At 32.1% G+C, this 15,599-nt stretch overlaps 1 protein-coding gene across 1 annotated transcript in view; it reads right to left on the reverse strand.

Moving 5' to 3' along the window:
- The window catches only part of LOC127852724 (uncharacterized), a 137,872-nt gene that overhangs the window by 32,257 nt on the left and 90,016 nt on the right, over positions 1-15,599 (reverse strand).

The raw sequence follows: 15,599 nt of genomic DNA on the forward strand, positions 1-15,599 counted from the left end.
CAACTAGGTTTTTCGGTAGGTCTGAAAAAACATTATCTTCGGGACAATATGGATGTTAATTATTTAAAAAATATTTTGGTCATTTTCCTACACATAGCTAAAAACTATATTGTTCTTAATATTTCGTTACTTATAGGCAGTAAAAATATAATAAACAAAAACGAGAAACGTCGCAATGATTTAATATTTATCATTTTGAATGTTATCAATACATATACTTTTTATTTAAGTCTTCTTTGTTCTATGCATGTACGCGTTCGGCTACTTAATATATTTCATTAAACTAGTCTTTTTTGCGCGAAGGAATGCATTTATGAGTGTAACAGCGTCTACTTGTCATGTACTATACAGAAATAGGAATTCTTTCTTGGTACACTATATATGTATAGATATATTCCTACATTAAATACTTTTTTTCTGCCATATTTAGAATTCAGAAATAACGGCATTACAAAACGTAATACATGCTCCACTTTTCAAAGATATGTCAATATAATCGAGTATCTATTTGCACATTGATCGTAAAATAAGTAAGCTCAAACAGGAAATGGTCAAGTATGTAAACTAAAGAAACCCTTAGTTATATTCAATCGTTTGGAAATTATTTGGTAATCTGGTCATCAAAAAAAAATACATATAACACGTATTGTCCTCATATCTTACCTTCGAGTTGTGACGACAAAATGCACAATTTTTACCACGTTTCAGTATCATCTGGTAAGTATGTTTGGACAAATAACAAAAATCTGACCTAACCCGACCACTTGCCATCTCGTGAAAAACGACTAAAGATCGTTTACAATCCTCAAATATTTTTTTGGAGTATACTAAGTTCCAACAAAGTATATTCAGTACTTGCTAAGAAATTCGTGGTTCAATTTTGTGTTAAGTTCGTTTCGAGTTATTTTAGTTATTGTGGACGAATGAAGAGAGAAAGATATTGACAGACAAATATAGTGCAAACCTTTTACTGTTTGTGTATAAATAAAACCACAAAATATTCATAGAATGTAACGTTTCAAGTAACACTGACTATATATATGAACACGCACGACTACAATTCTTTTTTTTTTTTTTTTTTTTTTTATTATTATTTTATTTTTTTTATTCAATATAATACATACAATGTATACATGTATATGATCATACAACATAGTATAGTGATTGTACAAAGCAATAATTTCAGACATGTTATACAAGATATGCTAATATGTATATATTTTTTTCAAAGAGAAAAGGAAAGAACAACAGAAGAATAGTTATGAAAAATGATGAGTTGTATAAAGTCGGAAGAAAGCATACTGGACTTGTGTGTTTTGTTGTACATTCACAATGATCTTATAAGATTGAAATATATATATATATATATATATTTTAGAAAGATAAACTAACATAAGAGTGAAATGTATATAAGTGGACAAACATTATGAGAATTTAATCCGATTCCATTTTTGTTCAAAGATTTGTAATCTGTCATTACTGAGGGCTATTTCTTTCTCAATCTGGATTTTTAGTTAAAGACTATGGACAAAACAATTAAAATTTGGTACTTGTTTTTTGTACTTCATAATAAAGATAAAATATTTCATCATTATAAGAATAAAATTAACAATATTATTACAGTCTATTGATTTCAATGAGTTAATTCCGAAACTTACATTTAAGAAAGATAGTTTAACGTTTAGTTGCTGTTGTTCAAGAAAAATTGCTAATTGATTCCAAATAGGCTGGATGTGTTTGCACTCCCCAAAAAGATGTTCTATAGTTTCGATGTTTTCACTGCAGAAGTCACACAGATTTGAATTAGATAATTTGCATTTAAAGAGATATTTATTTGTAGCTATAATTCTATGGATGTATTTATATTGAAAATTTCTCAGTGTGCTTTCAACAGTTGCTTTATATGGCATGGTAAATATGTGTTTCCAATTAAGTTCATGTTCTCCGAAAAGGACTTGCCATTTATTTTGGGTTTTGGAGTTTTCTGTAGGGTTTTTAATTTGTAGTGTGTAAAATATTTTATTTTTGTTTTTTCTTCCAAGTATGTTTTCTACGAATTTTGTTTGGGTACATGGTGTATTATTTGTATTGATTTCAGATTTAATAGGTATGGGTATGCTTTTGATTAGTGTGTAATACTTCAGGAAATTATTTGAAGGTATTCCGTATATGTAGCATATATCATCAAATGAGTAAAAATCCTTAATTCTGAAGTCATATAATTGGTCGACATATTTAATGCTTCGTTCAAACCAATCTTTATAGAAAAACGTCTTATTGTTTGAAGTTATGTCTTTATTGTTCCATAAAATAGTTTTACTGCTGGTTTTGGTTTCTAGGTTATGAGTGACATCACTCCATGCTGATAGAACATCAGACAGAAATATGTTTTCGTTTGCAATTTCATGTAAGATAGTATTGCTGATGTTACATTCAAAGAGTAAGGAGTCACCAAATTTTATCAGGATTTTCTGGTAGAATAATTTCCATTTACTCGTATTGGTATTATCTAGGTATCTTTTGACCCAGCTGCATTTGATTGCCTTCAAGAATGAGTCAATGTTCGTTAATTGGATACCTCCATTTTCTACGGATTGAATTAACTGAGTTCGTTTTATTTTGTCAGGCTTACCGTCCCATATGAAATTAAATATTGCTGATTTTATATCGTTAATAACCTCATTTGGTGGATTTGGGAGAACTGTTAATACATAAATTAATTTAGGAAGTGCAAACGTTTTTAATACTGTGTTTTTTCCGATTAGTGTAAGTTTACGGTGATGCCATGATTTTAAGCAGTTTTTAAAATTCTGTAATTTAGGAAGTATGTTTTTAAGAACTGTATCCTTTTCATTATTTGTGAAAGTAATTCCTAACGTTGTGGCTTCATCGGATGTCCAATTAAATTTCATTTCTTTTTTATATTGGACATTACTTTGTTTTAATTTACCTACTCGTAGCACAGTACATTTACTTTTGTTTAGTTTAAGACCTGATGTCATTCCGTAAAGGGTTAGCGACTCTATTAGGTTATGGAAAGAATCGTAACTGTCGTTTAAAAAATAAGTTGCATCGTCAGCAAATAGGGACTGTTTGATTTCTTCGTCAGGTTCTAGTGATATGCCTTTTATGTTTTTATTTGATTGAATGTGATGTGATAGATACTCGATGCAAATAATAAATAGCGATGATGAGAGTGGACATCCTTGTCGAACCCCTCGTTCGATGTTAAAACTGTTTGAAAAGAAGCCATTGTTAATGATTATACTGTAAATATCGGTATAGAATAGTTTGACCCATTGAATGAGACTTTCACCAAAGTTCATATTTTCTAAGCAAGAGAACATAAATGAGTGATCAAGCGAATCGAATGCCTTTTCAAAGTCTGCAAAGAATATTAGACCAGAATTATTTGAATTGTTGAAATAGTTTATGCATTCTTGGATAAGACGAACGTTTTCACCAATGTAACGTCCTTTTATGAAACCAGATTGAGATTTTGAAATGATTGATGGTAATATTTTTTTAACTCTGTTTGCTATACTTTTAGTTGCAATTTTATAATCATTGTTTAGTAAACTAATTGGGCGCCAGTTCGATAAGGATTCTAAGTTTTTTCCAGGTTTTGGAATGAGTGATATTATACCTTGTTTTTGAAGCGTAGTTAAGTTTTCATTATTATATGAATAGTTTAGTGAATTAATTAAATGTGTTTTGATATCATTCCAAAATATTTTATAAAACTCAATGGTGATACCATCAGAACCTGGACTTTTGTTATTTTGCATTTCTTTTAGTGCTAATCCACTCTCATATTCATTTAGTAATCCGTCACACAATAGTTTTTCTTCTTGATTTAAAGCGTGTTGTGTATTTTTAAAAAGGGTGTTATTTTCAACATTTTTTCGTTTATAGAGGGTTTCGAAAAATAAACGTTGTTCTTCTAGTATTTCAGTTCTGTTTGTTATATCTTTGCCATTGACTACTAATTTGTGTACAGTTTTTTGTTCACTTCTACGTTTTTCAATGTTTGCGAAGTATTTTGTGTTTTTTTCATTGTGTTCAACATGCTGTGCACGCGCTCTTAGTAGTATTCCATTGAGTTGTGTATGATAGATTCCATCTAATATTTGTTTTTTTAATGTTATTTCATTTTCAATGTCGGTGGTATCATTTGTGTTTGTTTGATGCAATTGTTTTTCAAGTGTTTCAATGGTTTTGATGGTTTCAGTTTCAAGTTTATGTGTTTCTTTTTGTTTAAATGATGTGTATCTAATTGTTGTGTTACGTATATTTCCTTTAATTACTTCCCATAAGGTGTTTGGGTTTGCATCTTTATTATTTTGAACTGTATTCAATATTTCCTGTTTTATTTGTGTTTGGTATTGTGTATCTAATAAGATGCTGTTGTTAATTTTAAAGTATCCTGGGCCTCTTTCAGGTTGTATATTGTGCAGTTTAAGTTCAACTAGAGAGTGGTCAGTCATAAATCCTGGTTTTATGTTACATGTGTCAATAATGTTGCAAAGAGACTCAGAAATTAAAAAATAGTCTAATCTACAAAATATTGTTGGTTTTGTGTTTGAGTGCCAGGTGAATTTGCTTTCATTTGGATATACTGTGCGCCAGATGTCTATCATATTGTAGTTTTCAATTATGTTATTTAAAATGATTCTATTTTTAGGATGGTTATAAAGGTTTCCTTTCTTTTTATCTATTAATGGGTTCAGGACAGTATTGAAATCACCACCGATTATAATGTTTTTATCTTGGTTATAAATTATAAAGGATTGTAATGTTTCGTAAAATGTGGAATCATCTATGTTAGGACCATAGATGTTGATTAATGTTAATTGTGTTTCATGTATTTTGATATCTATACTTGCTAGTCTGCCAATTATTATTTCGTTAAAAGATTCGACTGTGATCCCTATATTGTTTTTAATTAGAACGGCAATGCCTTGTTTATTATTATGTTGTCCACTGAGATAGATGTCTCCGTCCCATTCATCTTTTAAGGTTTGTGCTAGAGTATGTGTCAAGTGACATTCTTGTAGTAGGCATACACTATATTTTTTTTCGTCTAACCATTTCAATATTTTTATTCGTTTATTTGTGTTATTAAGCCCTTTTACATTCAAAGTACATATTTTAATCATTTAAAGAGGTGGATGGTGATCTAAATGATAGTTTGTGTGTGATTGGTTTGTGTGTGATTGTCCAGTTAGTTTTTATTTTTAAATATGTCCAGTTGATTTCCATTATAAGACATAAGATGTACATACATACAAGCAGAAAAAGAAAACAAAAAATATGGAAACATGAAGATAAATGTTCCATAGAAATGAAGAAGTATGAAAAATAATGACAAAAGTGAGAGAGAAAAAAACAATAAACAACTAGTCTCAAATAGAGACACAAAAAGCGCACTTCCGTACACTGTAAATACACAAAAATGAAATAGATATAATTAATAATAAAGAATAAAACAGAACATATGCGATTCAGTGTAAAGTTAACATAGGACATTTCATATCCGAATATTAATGTTTTATCGCTTAGCTATTGTATAATTTCTTATAATATTTAGAAGTAGATGTTAAAAGTTAATCAGTTAACATTTGAATTATTTTATTTTTTAAAGGGTACTTGAATAATATTTAAGAGTTTATAAGCGAGGTCGTTTTACATTCCATGTGCACACAACAATTACATAGTAATACTCATATGTTGTAACAATATATTTTTATAATATGATAAATGAATCTGGTTAAACAAAAGTTGGTTATATGCTTTGGACAATGACATATACGACATCAAGGATTATAGTCATATTCAACAGCAGTTTTTATCAAGAAGCTGGTATATAGTTTTTAGAGAAACAATTAAAATCAGGCAAACATAGGATAAACATAATCATAAGCACACAACAATTACATAGTAATACTCATATGTTGTAACAATATATTTTTATAATATGATAAATGAATCTGGTTAAACACAAGTTGGTTATATGCATTGGACAATGACATATACGACATCAAGGATTATAGTCATATTCAACAGCAGTTTTTATCAAGAAGCTGGTAAATAGTTTTTAGAGAAACAATTAAAATCAGGCAAACATAGGATAGACATAATAATAAGCATAAAATTTATAATAATAGGTTTTTGCTTTCTATAGAGATGGTTGTTTACATGTGGATTAAGGTCTTATACTGAAAGCGTTAAATTGCAAGTAAACAATGTAGATACTATTGATTATTTTGCATAAATTTATTTTTATAAATGCCTGAATTAGTTTTTGTGAGAAATATAATGATATACATTCTCCTGACAAAGCCTAAGTGTGACAACCATGCTACTTTTATTTCCTATATGAATTTTATAAGCCATTTATTATTTCTGGTGTTTGATGTAAATTTTATTAATATAAACTTTCAGGGGAAATCAATAATTTCACAAGAAAAGACGTTTCTTTACTAAATGTGTAGCTAGTATACTTTAGAAAAAGGATTGAATACTCTGGCCAATAATGTTGAATCATACAGTGAAATTTAATATAGCATCTCACTTTCATAGAACACTTTAAAAAAGCTTCATGTGAAAACGAAAATGAAGCAATTGTATAGAAAACTGATGACAGAAGTTGAATAGTGTTAAATGAAAATATAAGAGATGATCTTAGCTTTACCACTTCCAATACCTTCAAACTTTAGTATTTATCACAGTAAACCCTTAAATGAAATCTTTTTGTGTGTGAAGGTATCTAAGTGCATACATTTTTTTTCAAAGGGGACACTGAATGACTTGGTATTGAAATAAGGATTTACAATAAACAGTTTTATATTAATAAATATTGTTATTTTACACACACACATACACATAAAGACCTTAAAATAGCACTTTCATTATGGGAAACTTATTGTCTAATTACATGAGTAACAATGATATAATCCTGACTTCAAACAGTAACTGCTTTGATGAAAATCTGATCATCAACTTTGTTTGCATATTCATTTAGAGCAAATAATTACATGAGCAAGTGTGTATACATAAACAGAGAGTTTGAAATAAACAAAACACAATTGTGCATAAAGGTTTCTGTAAGGAAATCAATGAAAATAAGATCATTAAATTTGTTTGTATACTCAGTTTCAGCAAACAGACACACAAACGCATGCATATAAATAAACATAAAGTTTGCACTAAAAAATACATCATGTGCATAAAGGATTTTGTAAGGATATCAATTAAGATCATAATGTCAAATTCGTTTGCATATTCAATTTCAGAAAAAAACAAGATGTGTTTGTGAAACGCAATGTCTCCCTATATGACGTTTGACCTTAAAGGATGGCCTTGACCTTGACCCTTCACCACTCAAAATGTGCAGCTCCTTGAGATACACACGCATTTCAAATATAAAATTGCTAGCTTCAATATTGCAGAAGTATTCATAAAATAAGCAATTTGGGCCACATATATTTGACTTCTGACCTTAAAGGATGACCTTGGCCTTGACCTTTCACCACTCGAAATGTGCAGCTCCATGAGATACACATGCATGCCAAATATCAAGTTGCTCTCTTCAATATTGCATAAGTATTCATAAAATAAGCGATTTGGGCCACATATATTTGACCTCTGACCATGAAGGATGACCTTAGCCTTGACCTTTCACCACTCAAAAAGTGCAGCTTCATAAGATACACATGCATGCCAAATATGAAGTTGCTATCTTCAATATAGCAAAAGTTATTGCAAAATGTTTAAGTTGGCGCAAACCAACCAACAGATCAACCAACAGACCAACCAACAGACAGGGCAAAAACAATATGTCCCCCCACTACTATAGTGGGGGACATGAAAAACACATGAACACAAGCATATACACAAAAGAGAGTTAGCACACATAAAACAACAGACACATGCATACAGGACATTATTAGGATATCAAAGTGTTGTCAAGAACACTTGGCATGATATGTCAAAACAGGAAATTTATAAAAACACACATCAGGTTTATTATATACAAACAACTTGAACACAAGCATATATACATACAGAGAGTAAGCACACAAAAAACAATATCATATGCATAAATGACAATATTAGGATATCAAAGTGTTGTCAAGAACACTCAGTATGATATGTAAAAAAAACAACAGGCAATTTATAAAAACACATATCAAGTTTATTTTATACATTATTTTGTTTAATTTTCTGTGACAATATAATCTACAACTATGAACATATTTTGTGAATTATTTGAACATTCTTAACATAAAAACTCACTTTTTATTTTTAATTAGTTACGAGGAATATCAGAAGTAATATGGATAATCAGTTCATGTTGGTTCAGCATCTTTAACTATAATATTATTTCTATACTATAATTATTATTTAAATGACTGAGGTAAAGTTTTGTTTTGACTACTTTGACAAGAGAAAAGTAAAATAGACAGGTAATATTCCCACTGATCCGAATTAAAAAACAACAACTCAGAGCCTGGTATAACGAAGATCAAAACATAAGTCAACATCAAGATAAAACAAATCTCTGTAAGTGAATAGTATTTTGCCAACAAAGATGTCATAAACGTTAAATATTAAGGCCTTTAAGTGAAACTTTATTTGCATTTATTCATGATTTTTTTATTAGAAAGGGGCGTAACTGTGTTAGCAGAGGAAAGCTCTTAAGCACGTGCGTAGCATGATAGGTAGCTATACTTGGAATGAAAGACACAGTATGTTATGTATCGATATTATATTTAAACATTATTGTATATTATTTAAATAACATGCTAAGTTTTACCCGATAGATTGGTACTAATTTCTGAAAGACATCGTAGGAGTATACTCCATTTGTTTAATGTTTATTTTACAATATTTAACGTTATTGTATATTATTGTATATTATGATTTTTTATTGTAAATTATTGTATATGATATATTATTTGCTAAATACATCTGTTAATTTACACGCAATTAATTAGTAATAATTTCTGAAAGACATCATGGGAGCATACTTCTTACATGGACATATATACACATTGTTTAATCGGTTGATACACGCATGTGATAGAGAAAAAAATAAAAATAAACAAGATGCACAGTTTCTACAAATTATTTACGGTTTGATGGTACCCTGGATCTTTGACCATCGGGGTTTTCAACACAGTCGGAGTACAGTTTTTTTTTGGCCAAGGCTTTTCCAACCAGTTTTTGAACTCTGAGTGTTTAATTTGCGTTGCATTTTGATTTCCTTTAAACAACGCAAATATTTTCCCTTCGAACGACCACGACTTTTCAACGGTGTCAGGCTGCTTTAGTCGCACGGATGCCAACACCTCTGCATTTAATTTCGTAAGGTCTTCATTTACATAAATTTCAGACCCTTTGAATAATTTTGCCTTTTGTAGTATATCAATTTTTGTCTGTCTCCTCACGAACCTTACAATTACAGGCCGATTTGAGTTGGGTCTGAACTTTCCGAGCCTGTGCGCTATGTCTATTTCATAAGGCTGAATTGGGATTCTCAAATGCGAGTTTACTAGCTCGACGATTTTTTGTGTCACAAACATGGAGGATTGACGGTCCTGGTCCTGTGGAACACCGGCTATTCTGATGTTATTCCGCCGGCTATACTGTTCAGTGTTGTTTGCGAATTCTTCGTGGTTAAGTGTGTCACAGGGCTGTTTGTTCCCTAAAGCTGCGTTTTGCGATTTTAGATCTTCAATCTGTTTGCTTTTTGATTCGCTTTCCTTTTTAAGCTGCTCAATTTCTCGTTTCTGCTCGAAAACGTCATTTTCTAGAATTTCTATACGTCGGATGACGTTACCTAGAAGTTTCTCTTTAAGCTGTTCCACGGTTTCTTTAATAATGTCTTTTATAAATGTTGAGTCATCTTTGGTAAGGACGTTTGATAGTTTGTTACTAATTACTTCAAGACGTTTTTCTATTGTTAATTCACTTGAATCGCGATTTTCGTTTTTCGTGTTGGTGACGAAAGTTGACATGTTTTTTTGTTTTTTGGGGTCCGGTTTTGATTTTCCTTTAGCACTTTTGGTTTTGTTACTACAACTACTACTACTACGACTACAATTCTGCTATTAAAACATTGATAGTATTTAAGTTGTGATTGTAAAACCTGTTATTGTAATCAGCTGAAAAGTATTAAATGAAAGTGTCTTGCTTTACTCTTATATGCATTTATGTTGTTTTGTATTGTGCTGTTTTGTGCTGTTTTGAACTGTTTGGGCCATCGGTCACTTGCCTTAAATAAAGGACCAACTAATTGTTTATAATACGAATTCAATACTGCTCCAGCAGCTAGAGTTTCACTTCTTTATATTGAATTAAAACGCATTATTTTCTTTGCAAAAATATCATGGTAACACCAATGATTAATAACCTACACAACAGCAGTAAACTTGTCTTTACAGTTATGCAAATAAAACATTCATCTATCATTAATAACAATTAGTGGAAAATGGTGGATTGTTTGGTAATATTTGATTTACCTTACTAAAGATTTGTTTTGAATAATCAAATATTAACAGCTTTCGCATGAATGATCGTCACACGATAAATTTCAACTGATTTATGTTTATGTATTGACTGTTCATTGAATAGATGCTTATAATGGATATGTATTATTCATATTGGGGAACATAGTGTCTGGATTGGAAAAAAGGCATATCATTAGTTTTGGTATTTGTTGAATAAAAGCTGGCTTACATTTAAACTATGTAGAAAAAGATGTTTTAAATTATTTCAAAATAGCCATTTCAAGTTATCAACAAGGTTTCGATAAAAGTATATAAACAAAATAGAATTTCATCATCAAAATAAAGGTATCTTTAGTTTTTTAGAAAAAATAGAATAAGTCAGGTCAATATGCAATTTGACCCCCCCCCCAAAAAAAAAAAAATTAAATAATTGGTATAAAAGGTATTTTCACTGATTCTGGTAGGGTAACACGTACTTTATAACATATCAAAACTTTACCGAAATCGGACCTCCGGAAATGTGTGTTTTTCAAGATGGCCACCAAAACCTATAAATGATCATAACTATGTAACTATCCAATTAAATTTGAAAAATGGTGTCTATATCCTCTTTTCGGGGGTCAAAGAACACTTTAAAATCATCAGAAATACTGTAAGTTTATTATTATACACATACATCCAACATGGCCTCAAAAAAAAGCAACCGCCTTAATTAGAAGGATCACAAGTCCATATTGTTTTACTCAAAGGTGATGATGTTTTAAACGCCATAGTTTTGGAGACAAAGAACACTTTGATCACTAAGCAGTTGATTCATCATGATATGCAGCTGCCCACTATCACCTGATACAGAATCTGTATCCTTGCCGATTAAGGTTGTGGGGCTATGAAGAGATCATTCCGTTGTTGTTTTTACAATATTAACGTCTGCATCCTTTGGTGACACATTAACATTACATACCCTTAAAGTCAAACTGTGCTGATCAGAGCAATCATTCCTGCCTTGTTTTTATCACGAGACAATTTTTTCCTCATTTTTGCATGATCATTCTGTTTTGTTGTTGTTGTTGAAACTCATACTCGGGTTCACGTTTTTGTCCTCTTCTCTGGTGTACGATTTCTTTGATAAAAGGCCCGTCTTTGTAACCATCGAACACCACCGTTGCTTGTACGTTAAATCGGCATATCACTCGGCTATTTCATTGTTTGTGTCACCTTTTTTCCATTGTAAACGATGAAGCAAAGATCCACCATCAAGAACGTAACAATCTGTTTCAGGAATACAGTTCAACACAGCCTCACTTAATACGTTTACAGCTTGATCCCTTATTGACACAATGATCTGAGGCTTGTATGCTTTACACATATATGTAATTGGCTTTAAAGAGGGCAGGAGGATGTGGACTCAGGTAATATGACAATATACTTCTTATCATCTTGTTCCCAACTTCCTGAATTGCATTAAAGTTCACATCTGATCCAGCCACTATCCAAGTGACAATGTTTTTTAGAGTAGTATCAGCTGTGTAGGGTGAGCGGGTTGTATTCTTCGTCTACATTTTCTCGAGATCAGCAGCATATCATTTAATGAGTTAGTTAAGTCTTTGTGATGTGGACTTTTATAATAGGCCAGGTCTGTGAAATCTTGCATCGCACTGTTTTACTCGGATGTTACAGGTGCAGAAAGGATCCAAAGGTTTTGCATTTCTTCGGTTTTCCCATTGCCGCGAGTGAGACAACCTGTGTTTTTGAGAGACCTCATCAATGATTGCTTAGCCCAGCCCAGCACTGATTTCTCCAACGACATGAAAACCATTAACGAACTTTCGATAAAGTTCTGAGTGCGTTTCATATAGGCTGCTCATTGGCTAAAGATAGTTATAAGCAGACCACAGGTAATTGAAGTACCCAGCTGCAGCAAAGACGGAAAGACAATTGGATACTGCCTGCAAATGCACCATTCAACAACCAGTACGACCAGCCTTGATCAACATCCTTGCCATGCTTACCTTAAGCTAATAATTCAGCCGTAATTGGCTTGTTTTTGTGGTTTGGGCAAGTTTGATCAAAATCTCAGAACATGAAGAATCTGCTTCGTCTTGCACCTAAGAATGGAAGAGTACAGCTCCTCTGCCTGATCCAGTAGTAACTGAAACTCGGGATATTCCTGATATGAATTGGCTGCGTAGGCACTTGTAAACACGGAAATGGACCCGCAAAGCCCTTTGGACAGCTTTTCCTTTAATAATGTGCGCAATGGCATTTTCCCCATAGACAGTCTCAAGTATGTTTTTGAGACCGGTCGCTTTAATTACTAATCCTGTGACTCCCAAACATCAGAACAATACTGCGCAGGCAATTACTTTGTGGCACATCAATGATAATTTCGGCAGCTTTCCAATACAAGGATTGGTCAACCGTTACAATGGTGGTTGTGCTTCATGGCAAGGTTGCAAACACAGTCTGATGTTGGCATAATGCACGACTTATCCCCAGAGTACGAATGATCAATGGCAAGAATTTGATTGACGACTGTTCTGTGTGCTGGTTTTCCTGATGCAAAACATGCATTATTTCCTGTCAATTCGTGTTGCCTTTCTGAAGGTGATGAAGGAGATTCACAAAATATTGACACTCTTGTCATTATCCAGAAATCGCGTAAGGTCCTCGAATTCTACCTCATGCCTTGTCAACCGGTACTCCAAGATATTTTTTTCTTATATGTAGTGTTCAGCTCTGTTGCCTGTTTTTGCGTAATCAGAAAGTTCGTCCGTGATGCGGGGGTAATAGATGTATTGACATCCATCCCATGAAAAGTACAGTTGCCGTCGATTGTGATAATATTTTGATCAACACTATCGGCGGCAAAGAGAACATTCACCTCCAACAAATCTATATCACTACCCAGGACTTCTGGTTCCACAAAATCCGCCATTCAAAAATAACCTTTGAATGATGTAGATGATTGATTTAAACAGCAAGTCCCACTTGAAGTGGTTCAGTGACAGCTTGTGAAAGAACTGATCAATAATAGCATGACCAATCATTTGTGTACCGCTGGCGACATTTGTATGTATTTAAATACCATCCCAATTACAAGATCATTCTTCCGCGCCATACTAGCTTCACTTCCTTCCACTGAATAGCAACCCAGTTATTCATGAAAATCTCAATCTCCTTCTTGCATATTAGACACACATTTTGTTTGAATGTGTTGCACGCATTATTAAATTATTTATGACAAAAAGAGACAATAATTACTTGTGTAATGCTTTGATTTGAAATTCGGCAATTTACACAAAAAGGGGTCTAAAATAATGGCATTGTTGACGCAAACTTAAAAAAAAACAAGTATGAGGCCATGTTGCACACGCAGGTCTGATAGGTTTGTATAGTGGTGGTCTGTTTTTTTTATATTTTGCTGTTTATGACGCTTGAGGTTCAATAACGGAATTCAAGTTTAAACTAGGGATAGTATTCAAAACAAAACAAGAACAACTTTTTATTATAAAAATGCGAGAAACGAATAACGCGTTTGAATCAATAGTCATGCACTTACTGTCATTGTATTAGCGGTCATTTGGACGCAATCTTGGATTTCTCTGTTACGTAATAGACTTACACAATTTTCATTATTTTATTGTGCTCGTTGCCCCCAACCTAAGTATAGACACAAAAATGCGGAAATTTGAGTGGGTACTCACATAGTTATCATCATAAAAAGGTTTTGGAGGCCATCTTGGACGCCATATGGAAAAAAACACATATATTTTAATATGTTATAGAGCACATTCTACCCTACCAGGATCAATACCGTTTGTAGCAATTTTAGGTTATTTTTTTATATATATTGACCCGACATAATAGTTTCTTGGAAAATAAGTCACATTGTTTTGGAATTTTTCTTACTTGCTTGAATGATAAAAGGCAGTTTAACTATCTTACTTTTGTGCTTTACGAATTAGGGTTTACATTGTAAAGGAAATGAATCATACATTACACTATTATGTTATATTACACTATGTGTATGTTTATATAGGGATTGAAAAAAGCTTAGTTCCAAACAGCAAATGGCCCGAACCTTTTGTGTTGGACCACTCGATTTTTGTTAGAAGACTCCTATATTTTATGTACAAGATATTTTTAAAACTACACACGCAAACGTTTTCAGAAATACGTAATCTTTATTATAGAATGTAAAATTATAAAAGAGAACATCACTCATGCAAACCTTCCTATTTCAAAGGATGTTCCGTACAGGGACGGTCTTTTAATACTTTACATTAAAGTTAACGAGATGTGAAGTTCGTTTCTGTACAAATACTAATACAAATCAGGCTATAAAAACTGAGTGTTTAATTTTATTTCGTTACATGGTTTCGTAAACACAGAATGTATTACTTTATTACCTCGCTTTAACGTTACAAAATTACAACCAATCTGGTAAGAAAGTTTTTTAATTCGTATGGAATAAATCATTTGTGTAGGTCAGCGTGAATATCAAAAAAAGTTATTCAATGGCATTGATAACGAAAATGTAGACAGCACTCTACTATTAAACGCCAACATTGAATGAACTTCACTTTTACGTATGTCTGCTTAAAAAACGACGGAATTATCGCGTTCAATTTTCGATTAACGATTAACTGTTTAAAGTATATTTAACAATTTTCACCAGTAATTCAAATATTAGTTCATGCATGTGTAGTTTAAGAAAACATTCAGCACCCGATTGTATAAACGCTGGTTAAAGTTACCGCTCGGTAACATTCAAACCTTGGTAAGATTGCGGTTATTCAGGTTAAGTAACCTTCAAGGTAACTCGATTGTATAAACACAATATACCGCAAAGTAACCTAACCGCGCATAGTGGAATTTAACCACCGGTAACTTTAACCAAAACATTCCCAAAATGCATTTTCTAATTTTCGCGCGAAGTGTCACGCTATTAAACAGCGACGTGTATTATTTTTTTATCAAATTCATTAACAAATGAATTCACAATAAAATAAAGTGTACATTTTAACTATGAGTTCATCAAAACGACCAGGGACACATTGATAATGATGTCGGGATTTGCATCAT

Source organism: Dreissena polymorpha, chromosome 12 (genome assembly GCF_020536995.1).
Source record: "Dreissena polymorpha isolate Duluth1 chromosome 12, UMN_Dpol_1.0, whole genome shotgun sequence".
NCBI classification, from domain to species: Eukaryota; Metazoa; Mollusca; class Bivalvia; order Myida; family Dreissenidae; genus Dreissena; species Dreissena polymorpha.